The following is a 14,645-nucleotide window of genomic DNA, read 5'->3' as shown; positions in this document are numbered from 1 at the left end:
GGTCTCACTAGTTTTTCCATTCATGTCATTTTCGGTTCCAGGATCCAATCAGCAAACCACAGTGCACTTGGTAGTACTGCTCTTTGGCTAACCCACTAACCATGTAGGCTCCTTGTATGGCTAGAGGAGAACCCCTGTGACCGCAGAATCAGATCATGTGATCGCGTGATACAGCCTTTCTGCCCTACATGTGCCTTCCTTTATTTGCACTGCTCCATTAACCTAACCTAAACGTGTGTGTACGTATGTGCGCGTGTTTAATATTAAGGCAAAACAACATTTCTATGTGCCTTTGGAATGTCTCTCCTTCAAACGCTATTGATAAGGTTGTCATACGTATTTTGATGAAACCACTGTTTGTTAAATCAGTAAACGGGTTCTTTTTCTTACTGTCCACACTTGCCTAATCTACAGAGATGGGCTTTTTTCCCCAGTGGTTAAAAGCATGGGGTCTTACAAATCTGGGTTCAGACCTAGTTCAGATACTTAGCAGCTGGGTGAGCTTGAGCAATTTACTTAATGTCTCTGAGCTTCGATTCTATAGAATGGAATGATCACAGAAACTTCCAGAGATGACACATGCATAGCCTGTAGTACAATAGAATTTCTAATAAAAGGTAGTTTGTATACACTGGCCGTCTCCCATTCTCCCTGGTCTCAAATAAGCTTTACATCCAGCACATCCCTCAAGACCACAGCTTGGTATTAGCAACATAATTTTTATGCTGTGAAGGAAAGGTCTAGGAAGAGGTTTCAGTAGTAAGGGTTCTGTCAAGTACAGATACCACGCACTCTCCTAGCGTCTCCTCTCTCCACGTATTGCTGCTTTCTTCGGCACTCAACGCGGTTTTCCTGGGTGCGCTAGTGGGAAGGATGGAATTGGCTCAGGTACGCCTGGAGGGCAGAGGCCTGTGGAGCAGGAAGGATCTCCTCCCTTCTCTCAGAGGGCTCCTTGTGTGGCTGCAGCGTGCGAGGGTCTGCCCAGGTGGGCGTTGCCAAGAGGCCGGGTGGCCCCAGCTGGGGCAGAGCTCACAGGCCTAGTTCTGGGTGAATCTCTGGCTCACTGTTCCATGTCTGAGGGGGCCCTTAGAGAGCTTCCGCTAAGGGTAACTTTGGGTCCTGCTGGATGCCACTTCCAGACTCTGCTGCCAAAGGGAAATTTTCTGGTTCACCTGGGATCGTTCCGAAAGGACGAGACAACAGGGGCAAGCTCCTTGGTCTGCTCTGCAGACCATCCTGAGCTACAGGGAGAGATTCTAGCTCAGGGTGTTTCTGAGAGATTTATTGTAATTAACATTTTTCAGTCAATGCTATTATCTCTGCAAAACTTGACACATTTTTCAATATGGAAAGAAGTATTCTTGGCTTTACACGTGAAGGCCTTCCATCTCAGCTCACATATGTCTTTACCTGGAGGTGATGTTAATGATTCCTTCTTCTTTTTTTTAATCTTCTTTTTTCTATTGTAGTTATAAAATCCTGATCTAAATATATATATGTAAAATTATGATTATTGATATTATTTCAGGTTTTCAGTGGAAAATTCTTTAGGAGGAAAATAGAACCTTAAGTTATTTAGTTGCTCTCTTCTCTTAAAAGAGCAGCTAAATAACTTAGTTGCTCTTCATAGGTCCTTCATATGTTTGGAAATATTTCATAGATAAACACAGCCTCCCTCAAGCCTATTTAACAGCGAAATAATTCCCAACCCCAGTAATAAATAATCCATGTAAATAAATATCTGCAGCGTTCGTGCACATAGACGTACTGTTCTGTTTTGGGGTCAGGGACCTGAGAACGAAACAGGTTCATTTTTAGTATACGATGTCTTTGGGTAATAGGCTCACACATTTTTCTTTGCTGCGGTACATTTAGTGTAAGATACTGCTTTACATTTTGACTGCTTCTCTACAAAGCTGGTGCATGGATCTTTACCTCTTTGAATATGAATGTAAATTATCATTACAGTCTTATGGAAAAGAAAGAAGTCTAATACTTACATTTCTCTCACTGCTTTCTTTTTCCTTTTTCTGGGAGAACCAGTTTGGCTATTAAGGGAACCTCTCAACACAGAGCAGAGCAAGAGAAAGCAAGCTTTCAGAGAGAATAGCTGTTTACCATCAAAGCAAACTGGGTTCCGCACAGACATGGTATATTATACACAAAGACGGAGGTAAATGCCCCATGGTTTTTATGAGTAATTTGCTGTGCGTATATAGATGCACCAGAGCCTCTAGAATTCTTACTGAGCATATTACTTGCTGTTTTATTGTTTAAAAAAGGCACCAAATAACCAAATGTAATTAAAAAATCTATCGTCTGGATGCCATACCCCCCGCCCCCATAGCCTGGTGCTGCTGTGTGTCAACATCTATATATCAGAGAGGAGTGATTTTTCCATGTGATGAATGCCAATTTGGTGATGCCACACAATGAAAATTTACTAACCTTTTACTTATCAAAGTGTCTTTCTCTGCTCAGGTTTTAAAAGCAGGAATTTCACTTGGACTTATATATTTCTTGGGTTAATTTATATTTTATAAATATGTGAAATTATTAATTCACTCTCTCTGTAGTGTGTGTGGACCCTGAAGCTTATGGCAGTGCTGTTATCTGTCGTAGGGATGCAAACATGCTCTTTGATGTGTTATTCTTGGGGCCTGGGAAGGATAAAGATGGAATACGCACTGGGCCCAGCTCTCCAGACGGGCTGAAAATGCAGCAGAGAGTTAATGTGCATTTCCTCAGAGCAGGCTCGTAACTTTCTCCTGCGCACCCTGTTGTAGATAACAGGGTGCTTCAGGGAGGAGCAGCCTCAGCCATCCCTGCTCTGCACCCCTCTAGGACGGGTGCCGGACGTCTCCAGTCTGCAGACACCACTTCCTGCACGTGTTTGCTTCAGTAAGCTGCCTCCACTTTTGCTGTGTGGCATGAGTCACACTGCCTAGGAAAAATGCCCCATGTGAACAATAAAACTAACCGTCAGATACGGTGCCAGCATGTGTCCCAGCCTGTTCTAAGTGCTTTGTTTCTATTAACTCGTCTAATCCTCACAACAACCCTGTAAATAGGCTTCTTAGTATCCTTGGTTACAGATGAGGAAACTGAGGCACAGAGGGGCTACCTGTGTACCTGTCTTATTCTCTGGCCCCAACCCTGTGTTGTTTTAGTGAATGCAGGCTCAGGCTTGGCATGGAGATTCATTTTTGGTTTTCCCCCTTGGGACTTTATTCTTTAATTTAGTAATTCTTTCTTTCAGTCAGTGTGTTGAGAGGTACTATGAGACAGGCGCTCACTGTATTAGGTTTTGAGGATACAGCCAAGACCAAGTCGGGCATGGTGGTGACCCCACAAAGCTTACAACCCGCTGGGAAAGCCAGACATTAAACAGATAATTACAGCAGACTGCAGTGATGGCTGGGGAAAAACTGGATGCTGTGGGAGAGCAATGCGGGGAAATCTAATCTGGTCTGGGGGCGGTCAGAGTCATTGCCCAGGTGGAGTAAGAACTAGTCAAGGGAAGAGAAAAGAGAAAATTGCTCGAGGCAGAGGTAACTCCAAGGTAGAGCCAGGCAGGAGGTCTGTGGGATAAACAGAACGTGCTGCTTGAAGAACTGACAAACTAAGGTCAAACCTGGAGTGTGGATTGGAGGGCGGGGGTGGGAAGGGAGACACTGGAGAGGCAGACTGGGGTAGCAGATGGAGAGCTTGGTAAGTTACTGAGGATTCGTCACTTAAACAGAAGCCTTTAAAAGGATAATCTGGGAAGTGATGTGATCTGATGTACACTTTCAGAAAGACCCGTCCCCTGCTCTATGGAGAGCGTCCTGAATTGGGGCAAAACTGGGGCAGGGAAGACCAGTTAGATGGCTGCTGCAGTAATCTCCCAACCCTTGGGGATACCGACAAGTCCTCTCCTCAGTCAGCAGACGCTTGGCAGGGTAAGAAACCTTCAAAGGGCCTGCGTTCCACTGAAGGCCAGGGAATACCAATGAGCTTGGTTTACGTAGCTGGGTCAGATTGATGTAGGTTTCCAGCAGCCCGTGTGCACACACTGAGGAGAGCTGGGGAGGAAGAGTGCCCAGAGACACGGCCTTTGGATGTTTGATCACTGTTGGTTCATTCAATCAATAAGCGTATTGGCACTCAGTTTTTTGTCTAATTAATTGACAGCTAACATTTCAAGCGTGTTCACCAGTCACTATTCTAGGCCTTGAAGCGGATTATCTCGTTTATTATCATCACGGCCCTCTGAAGCGAGTGCCTTATTTCTTCCCCAGTTTCTAGTTCGGGAAGCCAGGCAAAGAGCTTAAATTACTTGCCTATGCCACATAACTAGTAAGAGGAGAGGAGCCAGGATTCCATTATATGAATGAATGAATGGATGAATGAGCAGAACCTATGGCCTCTGCTCATTTGCCTCTAATAACGTGTGAGAATGCTACCTGATTGTCAACTGCCCACCAACAGTGGGTGATCCTCACTGTCTTTATGTAGATTAAGCAACTGTGTGGGGCTCACTCAGTCTACCATCTGCAGCTTTGACGCTAGAATAGAGAAAGGAAAATGCAGCCATTGACCTTTCTATGTTGTGGGCAGCAAGTTGCACGTGGTCAGGCAATTAAACCAAGTGTCTGATAAGAAGACAGTTTCTGTAGGGAAAATGAATTGGTAAAAAAAGGCCATACTCATTGTTTTTAAACTTTTTTTTTTTTTCTTTTTTGGGCACACCACACGGCATGCAAGACCTTATTTCCCCAGCCAGGGATCAAACCCGTTCCCCCTGCAGTGGAAGCGTGCAGTCTTAACCACTGAACCATCAGGGAAGTCCAGGCCATACTCATTTTTAAGGAGTTTATAGTTAAGTTGAAACACTTATGCACCCATTGCATAAGTGTCAAAAGCACTTATTGCTTTTGACAATATACTTAAAAGCAACCAGGATCATATTAGAGGACTTTTGTTTGTCTTATAAACTTTTCCCCTTCCTCCATTAAAGAAATATTAAAAAATATATTCTACAAATGTAGGGTACAAAGAGGAATATAATCCAGGCTGGATTCATTATTATATCTTTATTATTGTTATTTTCTTTTTTGGTTTTGTTTTAAAAGAAATTAACATTAAAACATAAATGTTTGTGGCTTCTAGGTACTGTGCCATTGTGCCTCATGGGTAAGTTGGTCCTGTTTCCAAATAAGTGACATAGAAAAAAATCAGAAGATTGTTTTGATCTGAACTATGGCTCTGCAGCTGTCCCCAACCTTTTTGGCACCAGGGACCGGTTTCGTGGAAGACAGTTTTTCCACAGACGGGGAAGGGGAGCGGCAGACCTGCTGTGCATCCTGATTCCTAACTGGAATCAGGTACTGGTCTGCGGCCCAGAGGTTGGAGACCCTGCTCTCGGGGATTCAAAGTTAGCCAAAAAGATACTAAGTGGTCAGTTTCCAGGACAAGGCAAAGAATGAGCAGCTGAATAAAGTCTAGAATGAAATGCGAAGGGAGACAGGTGCATGGTGAGAGAGACTAGATATTCCCTTTAACCTGATGCCAGATGTGGAGTTTGGGAAGTGATTGCTAAAAGGCACTGTGCAGAGTGGGAGAGACCAACGTGGGCCAGTGTGCGTAGGGAAGGGTCCAGGGGAAAGGTGGGATCCTGGCCAGAACCCCGAGAGCCAGAGAGTAGATTAGGAGAGTCTGGGATCATTGCCGATGTATAGGGCAAGACTGCGCAAGGCAATCCGGAAAGGCGGATTCGATCAGGAGGACGTGGCGATACCATGAATTGAATTGTTCCCCATTCATGGACAATTTTGCAAAAACAAAAAAAGGTGAAGTGCTGAAAGCCAGTTCAAGTCTCTGCTTGCATGGTATCTACTATGTGAAACACACAGCCGAGCCCAGAATCAAAGGGGTGGAGCAGGTCACCGCAAAGTTACATGGCAAAGGCCCCCAATGTAGGGAGGAGTAAAGAACTAGGGTCAGTGAGATCGATCCACCGTAGAGAGTAACATGATATAATCCTCATGTTAAAAGGACTAGGCCAGTAGCTACATGGAGAAGAGACTTGGGGAACAAGAGTGGAGTAAGAGAGGACAGGCTATGGGAGCGACAGTGTAGGAGCAGTGGAGATGGCGAGGAAGGTTGAGTTCTGAATATATTTTGAAGGTAGAGCTGACAGGACTTGCTGATGGCTTAGATGTACGATATGAGGGGTAGAAAGGAATAAAAGATGACTTCTAGGTTTTCGTCCTGAGCAAGTGGCTATCACTTCCTCTGAGGCCCCACCAATCCAGGAAGTGATTGGTGGCATGGTGATCACATGAGTGTGTTCCCTTTGTGATATTTCACGGAGCTGCCCAGGACGTGCATTTGTTTGTGTGGCTTTCTGTATGCGAGCTGGCTCTCATTTTATAGACTGGGACATAATTGGTAGAAAAATGCTCAGGAAACACTGAGAGTCAACCTCACTATTTCCTCTGATTCCTCTGTGGCTCTCCAAGTACCTGTTGAATTTACTCTGTCTCCCTCGTTTGTGCTTCAGTTCAGAGCTCTTGCCTGGACAATTGCAATAGCACTAACTTATCCCACTGCCTCTGGTCCCCTGTCCATTCTTATACGGTAGCAGAAAAATCTTTATAAAATACAAATACGAGTATGGCTCTTTCCTGCCAAAAATTACTTCTGCATAAAGTAAAGGTCCAACTCCACTGTTTATGATGTAAACCCCCCTCAGGTGTGGCTACTTCTACCTAACCTTGCACTGCTCTATCCTTCCCATGCAGCATTACAGCCATCACAGCTGTTTGCAGTTTCCATAACACCCTGTACTTGTGCATGGCCCTTCCTCTACCTGGAGTGCCCTTTTCCCCCTGTGATCCTGGGTAAGACTCCACTCAATTAACTGCCCTTCTTTCCCAGTGTTCCAGGCAAAGCCTCCTCCACTCCTTTGTGCCAGCACTTGGGCTTTACACTTCCTTCCATGTATTATCAGAAACAGTATACTGCCTTGTAATTATTTTTAAAGCAAATTTTATTTTCCTTTTCCTAGCCAAGAGACCTAAATAAAGGGAGAGAACTAGCCATTTGAATATGACTTATACAAAAAAGTAATAGAAAGAAGGAAAAAAAACCCCAACTCTCACCATTTAAAAATCTTTCCTTTTATTCTTTGCTTTCAATCTTTTTTTCAAGGCTTATTTTAAAAACATAGCTGGAAACATACAACATAAATTCTGTCTTGCTTCTTCACGTAATATTATAACATAGTGACTTTCTCTTGATATTTAAAAATGTTTCATGTATTTTTATGGAAACCTATTTCCATTTTATTTCTTAGCACCTTACCTTCCTCATCTGTGAGTCTCGTCTTACATGTATTTCTCGTCCATAAATTTATTAGATTTAGTGTTTTCCAGTGATTTATGTAAGATTTTTCTATATCAAAAATGTAAACCATTGGGCTTCCCTGGTGGTGCGGTGGTTAAGAATCCGCCTGCCAATGCAGGGGACACGGGTTCGAGCCCTGGTCCCGGAAGATCCCACATGCCGCGGAGCAACTAAGCCCGTGCGCCACAACTACTGAGCCTGCACGCTATAGAGCCCACGAGCCACAACTACTGAGCCCTCGTGCCACAACTACTGAAGCCCGCGCGCCTAGAGCCCATGCTCTGCAACAAGACGAGCCACCTCAATGAGAAGCCTGCGCACCACAACGAAGAGCATCCCCTGCTCACCACAACTAGAGAAAGCCCGAGCGCAGGAATGAAGACCCAATGTAGCCAAAAATAAATAAATTAAAAAAAAATATATATATATATAAACCATTTTCAGTTAAAAAATATAATTTAAGACTGAATTAGGCTGCAAGTAACAGAAAAGCAGGTGTATTTGTTTTCTGTCCCCCAGCTTTATTGAGGTATAACTGACAAATAGAATTGTATATATCTAAAGTATGCGACATGATGATTCGATACGCGGTACATTGTGAAATCATTACCACAATCAACTTCACACATCCATCATCTCACATAGTTACCTTCTTTTTGATGAGACTGCTTAGGATCCACTCTGTTAGCAAATTTCAAGTATACATAGGTGTATTAGTTTTCCATTGTTGCTATACTAAATTACCACAAACTTAGTGGCTTGAACAACACAAGTGTGTTCTCTTATAGTTCTGGAGGTCAGAGGTCCAAAATGGGCCTCATTGGGCTAAAATCAAGGTGTTGGCTGAGCTGTGTCCCTTCTGGAGGCTTTAGGGGAGAGGATTTGTTCCTTGCCTTGTCCAGTTTCTAGAGCCTGCCTGCTTTCCCTGGCTGACGACCCCTTCCTCCGTCTTCAAAGCCAGCGATGGCAGATTGAGTCCTTCTCACGAGCATAACTCCTGTCTCTGCTTCCATCATCACATCGTCTTCTCTGTCTCTGATCTCTCTTCTGCTTCCCTCTTCCACTTTTAAAGACAGTTGTGATGACATTGGGCCCACCTGGGTAATCCAGAATACTCTCTCTGTTTTAAGGTTAGCAGAATAGCAAACTCAATTCCATCTGTAGCCTGAATTCCTCTTTGCCACGTAACGTAACATAGCCACAGGTTCAAAGGATTAGGATGTAGATATCTCTGGGGGGCCCATTGTTACATGCCACACCAAGCATAAAAACAAGTGAGGTGTTTCATTGTCTTCTGCAAAAATAAGTCTAAGGGTATCAGTCCAGGACTGATAGGACAACTAGTCATACCAGCAGACATTCAGGCTCTTTCCATCTTCCTGCTATATCATCCTTAGTGTATGGACCTTTGACACTGTACTTATTGCCTCATGGTTGCCAGATGGCTGCTGAACCTCCAGGCATTTCTTCTATGCTCCAGGAAGGAAAAAGGTGGCAGTGTGAAGGGCAAAGGAGCAAAAGCTAGAAGGGAATGTGTCTTAGGCCAGATTCACCAGAAGCAGACCCTGGCCTGTTCACGTGTCAGTGATTTACTAAGGAAGTAGTTCTAGGAGATATCAGTAAATGGATGGAGTAAGAGAAGAGCATAGAGCCAAGCAAGGGAGGGCTTCAGCCTGAACTCAAGGGGAGCACAGCATGAATTATACAAGTTTGTGTCGTCTCCATCTCCAAGAAAGTAGCAGACTCCTGCCCCAGTCAATGGGAAAGGGATGGGGACGTGAACACCCAGGCCTTCTGACATCTAGGCGAACAGCCTATTGCAGCCCAGAGGTAGCTGTCTGAAGAAAGTAACAGGTGCCAGATGTTAGGGTCAGCACAGAGACGAGCGCAGGGCGCCCGGAGCAGATAAAGGGTTTCTGAGGGGTCTGGGCAGAGCACCAAGCACGAGCTGCAATTTGTCTCTCTTGTGAAGCCTCTCTGGATGCCCTGGTTGGCAACACATCTGCAACACATCCCTTCTGTCCAAGCTTGTCACGTAGCCACCCCTCTCTGCAAAGATGTCTAGATCAGGATTTTTAGTTGCATATGCTGCTACTTCAATAGAACTGGAGTTCTGTTAGTAAGTGAAAAGGAGAGAATGGCTATTGGGTAGGCAACCATCAGAGTCTGCCAAAATGTATTTCTTCTTTTGTTAACTTTAACTTTTAGTCATTTTTCTTAAACAGAAGATTTAAAGTTTTACATTGTAGATATTTTCTTTTGTAATTTCTACCACTATTGAAAAATTAAAATGCCCTCATTAAACAGATCTGATAAATATCAACTTATATTTTCTCTGTATATTCTAGTTTATAAAATATTTAGCTCTGTGATCTGTATCTTACTTTGAAGAATAGTTTCAAGTATTGCTGCAGATGATTATCCGTACAAACACACTTTTTTTTGTGGGCTGTGTATTCCACTCCACTTCTTCAGTACCACACTTCAGTCTCCTCACTCTGACACTCTCCAGAGTTTTTGTTCCAGTGTTTAAAATTTTGTTCGAGTGCTTTTCATGCAATGTGGCTCCTGAATTCAAGTCAACAACTTGCTACGTTGGGCTTATTGAGAGAAGGTGTGTCCATTTTCAAGCTGATCCTCATTATTCATGGATTCTATATCTGTGAATTCACCTACAGGTTAAAATTTATTTGTACCCACAAAAATCAATATTTGTGGTGCTTCCATTCCATACCCATTCACAGACATGGGCAGAGTGGTGAACCTTTGAATTGCCCAGGACACGAGTTCCCCAGCTGAGATGGGACAACTGACACTTTGCATTCTTATTTCTGCTCTCATACTGAGGACAAGGGTCTTTTTTTGTGCTCAAGTTAGTGCCATGCTTTTTGCATTTTTGTGCTTTGTGTTGGTGATGTTGATGTTTAAAATGGCCCCCAAGCACAGTGCTGAAGTGCTGGCTGGTATTATTATGTGCAAGAAGGCTATAGTGTGCCTTATGGAGAAAATATGTGCATTAGATAAGCCTTGTTCAGGCATGAGTTGAAGTGCTATTGGCTGTGAGTTCAACGATATATATTAAATAAGAAACACACAGAAAACAAGGTTCTGTGTTGATCGGTTGACAAAAATACGATCGGAGGCTCACAATAATCTAACCCTATATTTCTCTTAGTAGCTAATGGTTCGGTATTTGTTAATTCAGTGTTTGTAGTGATTTTACAGAACATAACTACCGCAAATAACAAGAATCAAGTGTACTTTCCTAAGGGATATTTGACGATTATTTGGGCTACTTGTGATTTTTAACCTCAAGTGTACCCACGTCACCTCTTGCTCCTAAAAGATGGGACTCCTTGTATCTTATCTGGGCATGACACAGGAAGTGTTTGGATGCCTGTGACATCCCCTCACGATGCCTTCCTCTTGAGGTTGTTTAGACCCCATTATTTAGAAGCCTGGTGAAGGATTTTCATTATTTACTTTAATATATAGCGTATCTTCAGTTTCATCATTAAAACAACAACAACAGTGGTTTTGTATTGAGAAGCACTGAATACAGATTTTAGGGAGGAAAAGAAAATTGTACCCTAATTAGTGATGTTGTACATTCCTCAGTGACTTATAAAAGCTTTCTCGTAATGATAAAAATCGTTGCCATTGGGCTTCCCTGGTGGCACAGTGGTTGAGAGTCCGCCTGCCCATGCAGGGGACACGGGTTCGTGCCCCGGTCTGGGAAGATCCCACATGCCGCGGAGCGGCTGGGCCCGTGAGCCATGGCCGCTGAGCCTGCGCGTCCGGAGCCTGTGCTCCGCAACGGGAGAGGCCACAACAGTGAGAGGCCCGTGTACTGCCAAAGAAAAAAAAAAAGAAAATGTTGCCATTAAGTTTTACTGTCTTCCAAACACTTCAGTAAGCACTTTGTATGCTCTATTTTATTACAGCCTCACACCAATCCTGCACAGTAGGTTTTATTATCTTCATTTCACAAATAAGCATCTGTAGATCAGGGAACTGCATTTGAATCCAAGTCTATTTGACCTAAAGTCCAGGTCTTTCCAGGTCTTTCTACTAAAGCATTCACAGTAGACACTAGTTGTTTATATTTACTGTCCTTCCTTGTGGGTAATTCATAAAACATATTAGGAGAATATGAATGAAGTTTACTCAACTGAATGTGTCACATTAACACCTTCTTAACTCAAGGGAAGACAAACAAATGTAAAAAGCATGATACATATTCACATAACCATAAATTCAACCCATGCTTTGTTACTTTAACCAAGAAAGAGAAACGTGTAAGGAGTAAAAAAGGAAGGCACACACCAGACCCCCTATTTTTGTAATATATTAATTAATAATAAATACAAACAGATATTAGTGTAATATCTACATTTCATGAGCTTGAAAAAAGCACACAATTCCAGAAATGGCGCCTTTAGCTCCAGAGTGCACTGACAATGAAACAGCAGTTGCTACATCCAACAAATGAAACCGATCTTTCTGCAGGTGCTTTCAGGGTAATGGTAATTAAATAAATTTTGGGTTACTCCTGTCCTATGTCCTGCACTAAGTTGATTAACCTGTTTAATGAGTATATGAGAATGACCAAAGCTGACCTCACATCAAAGAGCCCCATTGTTACTGTGTGCTGACCTGAATTTTAACCGTGAACTAGGTTCTTTAATTGCTCCACAGATGTGCTGGAAAATAGAGTAGGTATTTTAAGCAGCAGTGAGTTTCTTCTCCCAGATGTGTTCCATTACTCAACATACAGTATTAGATGCTGGTTTGCATATCCAGGCTCTGAACACTCCCCCTCTTTGCAAAGATTCGAAGTTTAACAGTTACCTTTGATACATCTGGCAGTGGTAATCAGTTTTATTTCTATGGTAAAACTTAACTATGTATTATTAAACATCACAAAGGAATTTAGAAAATAAAGTCTGTAAGTAAGTCAATAGTGACTGAAATTAGAATCCAGTCTTCAGGCGTCCCTTAAGGCCTCCAAGAGAATCCTTAGAAGCAGATGCGGCTTCCTTAGAGTACTGTTACCAAGAGCTAACTGTTACTTCAAGCTCTACGTGCCAGACTATAGAAAAAAGGAAGCTGGCTCTTAAGTGACAACATTGATTTTTTAAAACCCTGAAACTCAGTACCATTTGTTATAGTCTTCTTTCCAATTCCTCTGCAACATGCTTTTGTAAGCAAGGCGAAGAGGGTGTTGTCGCTATCCATTTGCAGTAGGACGACGACATCCCGATCTCATTTTTCACTGTGGCACTTTTTTTTTTAAAACACTGAAGTTCATATACTTCTGTTGCTTAAGCCTTAAAAAATAACCTGTCTTATAGTGGGAAGCAGCCTCATAGCACAGGGAGATCAGCTCGGTGCTTTGTGACCACCCAGAGGGGTGGCATAGGGAGGGTGGGAGGGAGGGAGACGCAAGAGGGAAGAGATACGGGGATATATGTGTGTGTGTGGCTGATTTTCTTTGTTATACAGCAGAAACTAACACAACATTGTAAAGCAATTATGCTCCAATAAAGATGTTAAAAATATATGAGCTGTCTTCATATCTTTTTGCAACAAGCTTTTTTTTCTTGGTAGGCAGGCAGACATATATAAATAAGGGTAAGTAAAGCAACTACTGCTCCCTTTGCTGTACTCTTTCCTATGCCCATTCCTGGAGTGGAAAGTGGACCCACTGAATGCAGGACGGGGCTCAAATGACTTCTGTCCTCCAATCTGCATCTTATCATCTGTGACGGCATCCCCAGATGTACATATAAAATAGCACCCAGTCCAGGCTGGGTGGGAGGGGTGGAAGCAGTAGGAAAGGCAGTGGGATCGAGGGAATATATGGGACCAGCGGGGTACAACAGGGTGCAAATGCCTCTAATTTCTGCAGGAGCCGGCCTGATCCCAGCAGTCTTGGATTCTTGAAGCTGCTCTCTTTCACCGCTTCTTTTGTCTTGCCACCCGTCTTCCTCATTTAGTTTCTTGTCCAAACACTAACTTGTACTACAACCACGAGATAGTCATTTAACTTCAACTTGCGCCTCAGTTTCTTCATCTGTCAAATGAAGGTGTCGTACATTATCTCCAAAGTTTGTTCCACTAAATGAGTTGTCTGCTATTTTGTGGTCATCTTGTCAGGGTACTTGACTAGGAAGATGATTAAACTATTTCCTAAAGTCTATTTTCTTTTTCTGCGGTATCTTTGGATTTTATTTCATGTTCCCCCACGAGTATTTTTTTTTTTAAATCCACAGTCTATTGGTTATAGATAGTTTTATAAAGAGACAAAATAGCTGGACTCCAGATAGTCTCAAGATGATGTCAGGATTGCCCCCAACCTCCCAGTTTTCTGAAGAGAAGTATCTACGTTTGTACCTGCTGGTACAGTATCACAGCCAGAAAGGGGCCATGTAGGAAAGTCAGAAAAGGTGGGGACAGCAAGGGTGTTTGTGTGGTTGGCTAGATCCCAGTAGTGGTGATTCTGTCTCTGAATAGAAAGCATTAGATTGTTTTATTGTTTGGGGAAGATTGCTAGCACATCAAGGGTGTTTGTGTCTTTGGCTAGGTCCCCTTAGTGGTGATTCTGTCTCTGAATAGAAAGCATTAGCTTGTTTTATTGTTTGGGGAAGATTGCTAGCACATCAGCTGGACCTCTCCTTCACTCAGTAAGTCAGCAGGAGACTAAGGAATTTTTGTTCCTCAGTGTGTCTGGCTGCCACTAATCCCACGTCTAAGTGGGTAGTATTACGTTTCTTCGCCCTGTCGACCGGTGTACCCTGCAGTGAAACCTTCTGTAGATGCTGGCGACAGCAGAGACGCTCAGAAACACACTTTTGGAAAGGCAGTGTCTGAAGCACCTTCCTTAGGGCTGCTCAGGTGGGAAACTGTCCTGGGAAAGGTGGTGGCATGGGGCGGGCAGGGAGTGGGAGTGATGGAAGGAGAGTCAAGCCTGAAGGGGCAGAGAGGGAGGAGAGTCCACTGAGGCTAGTAAGATACAGGTCCCTCTTTGGAAGCAACTCTCCCAGAAATTAGCTGCCTTGTAGTTCTTTTTCTCCGTTATCAGAAATCTCTTTTGCTTGCTTTCTGCATTTTTTTTTCAGGCACCTATGTCAGAGCCCTTCTGATTCATATTTTGGTTCCTATGTAACTAGAGGTGGGGGGAGGGTGTCAGGATTATGCCAAGATGCTGGGATGCTGGTGCACGTGTTCCCCTCATGTCCTGTGCAGAGAGAAGA

The sequence above is a fragment of the Pseudorca crassidens genome, chromosome 4 (genome assembly GCF_039906515.1).
Source record: "Pseudorca crassidens isolate mPseCra1 chromosome 4, mPseCra1.hap1, whole genome shotgun sequence".
In the NCBI taxonomy this organism is placed as follows: domain Eukaryota; kingdom Metazoa; phylum Chordata; class Mammalia; order Artiodactyla; family Delphinidae; genus Pseudorca; species Pseudorca crassidens.
Note: the sequence above shows the minus strand (reverse complement) of the source record.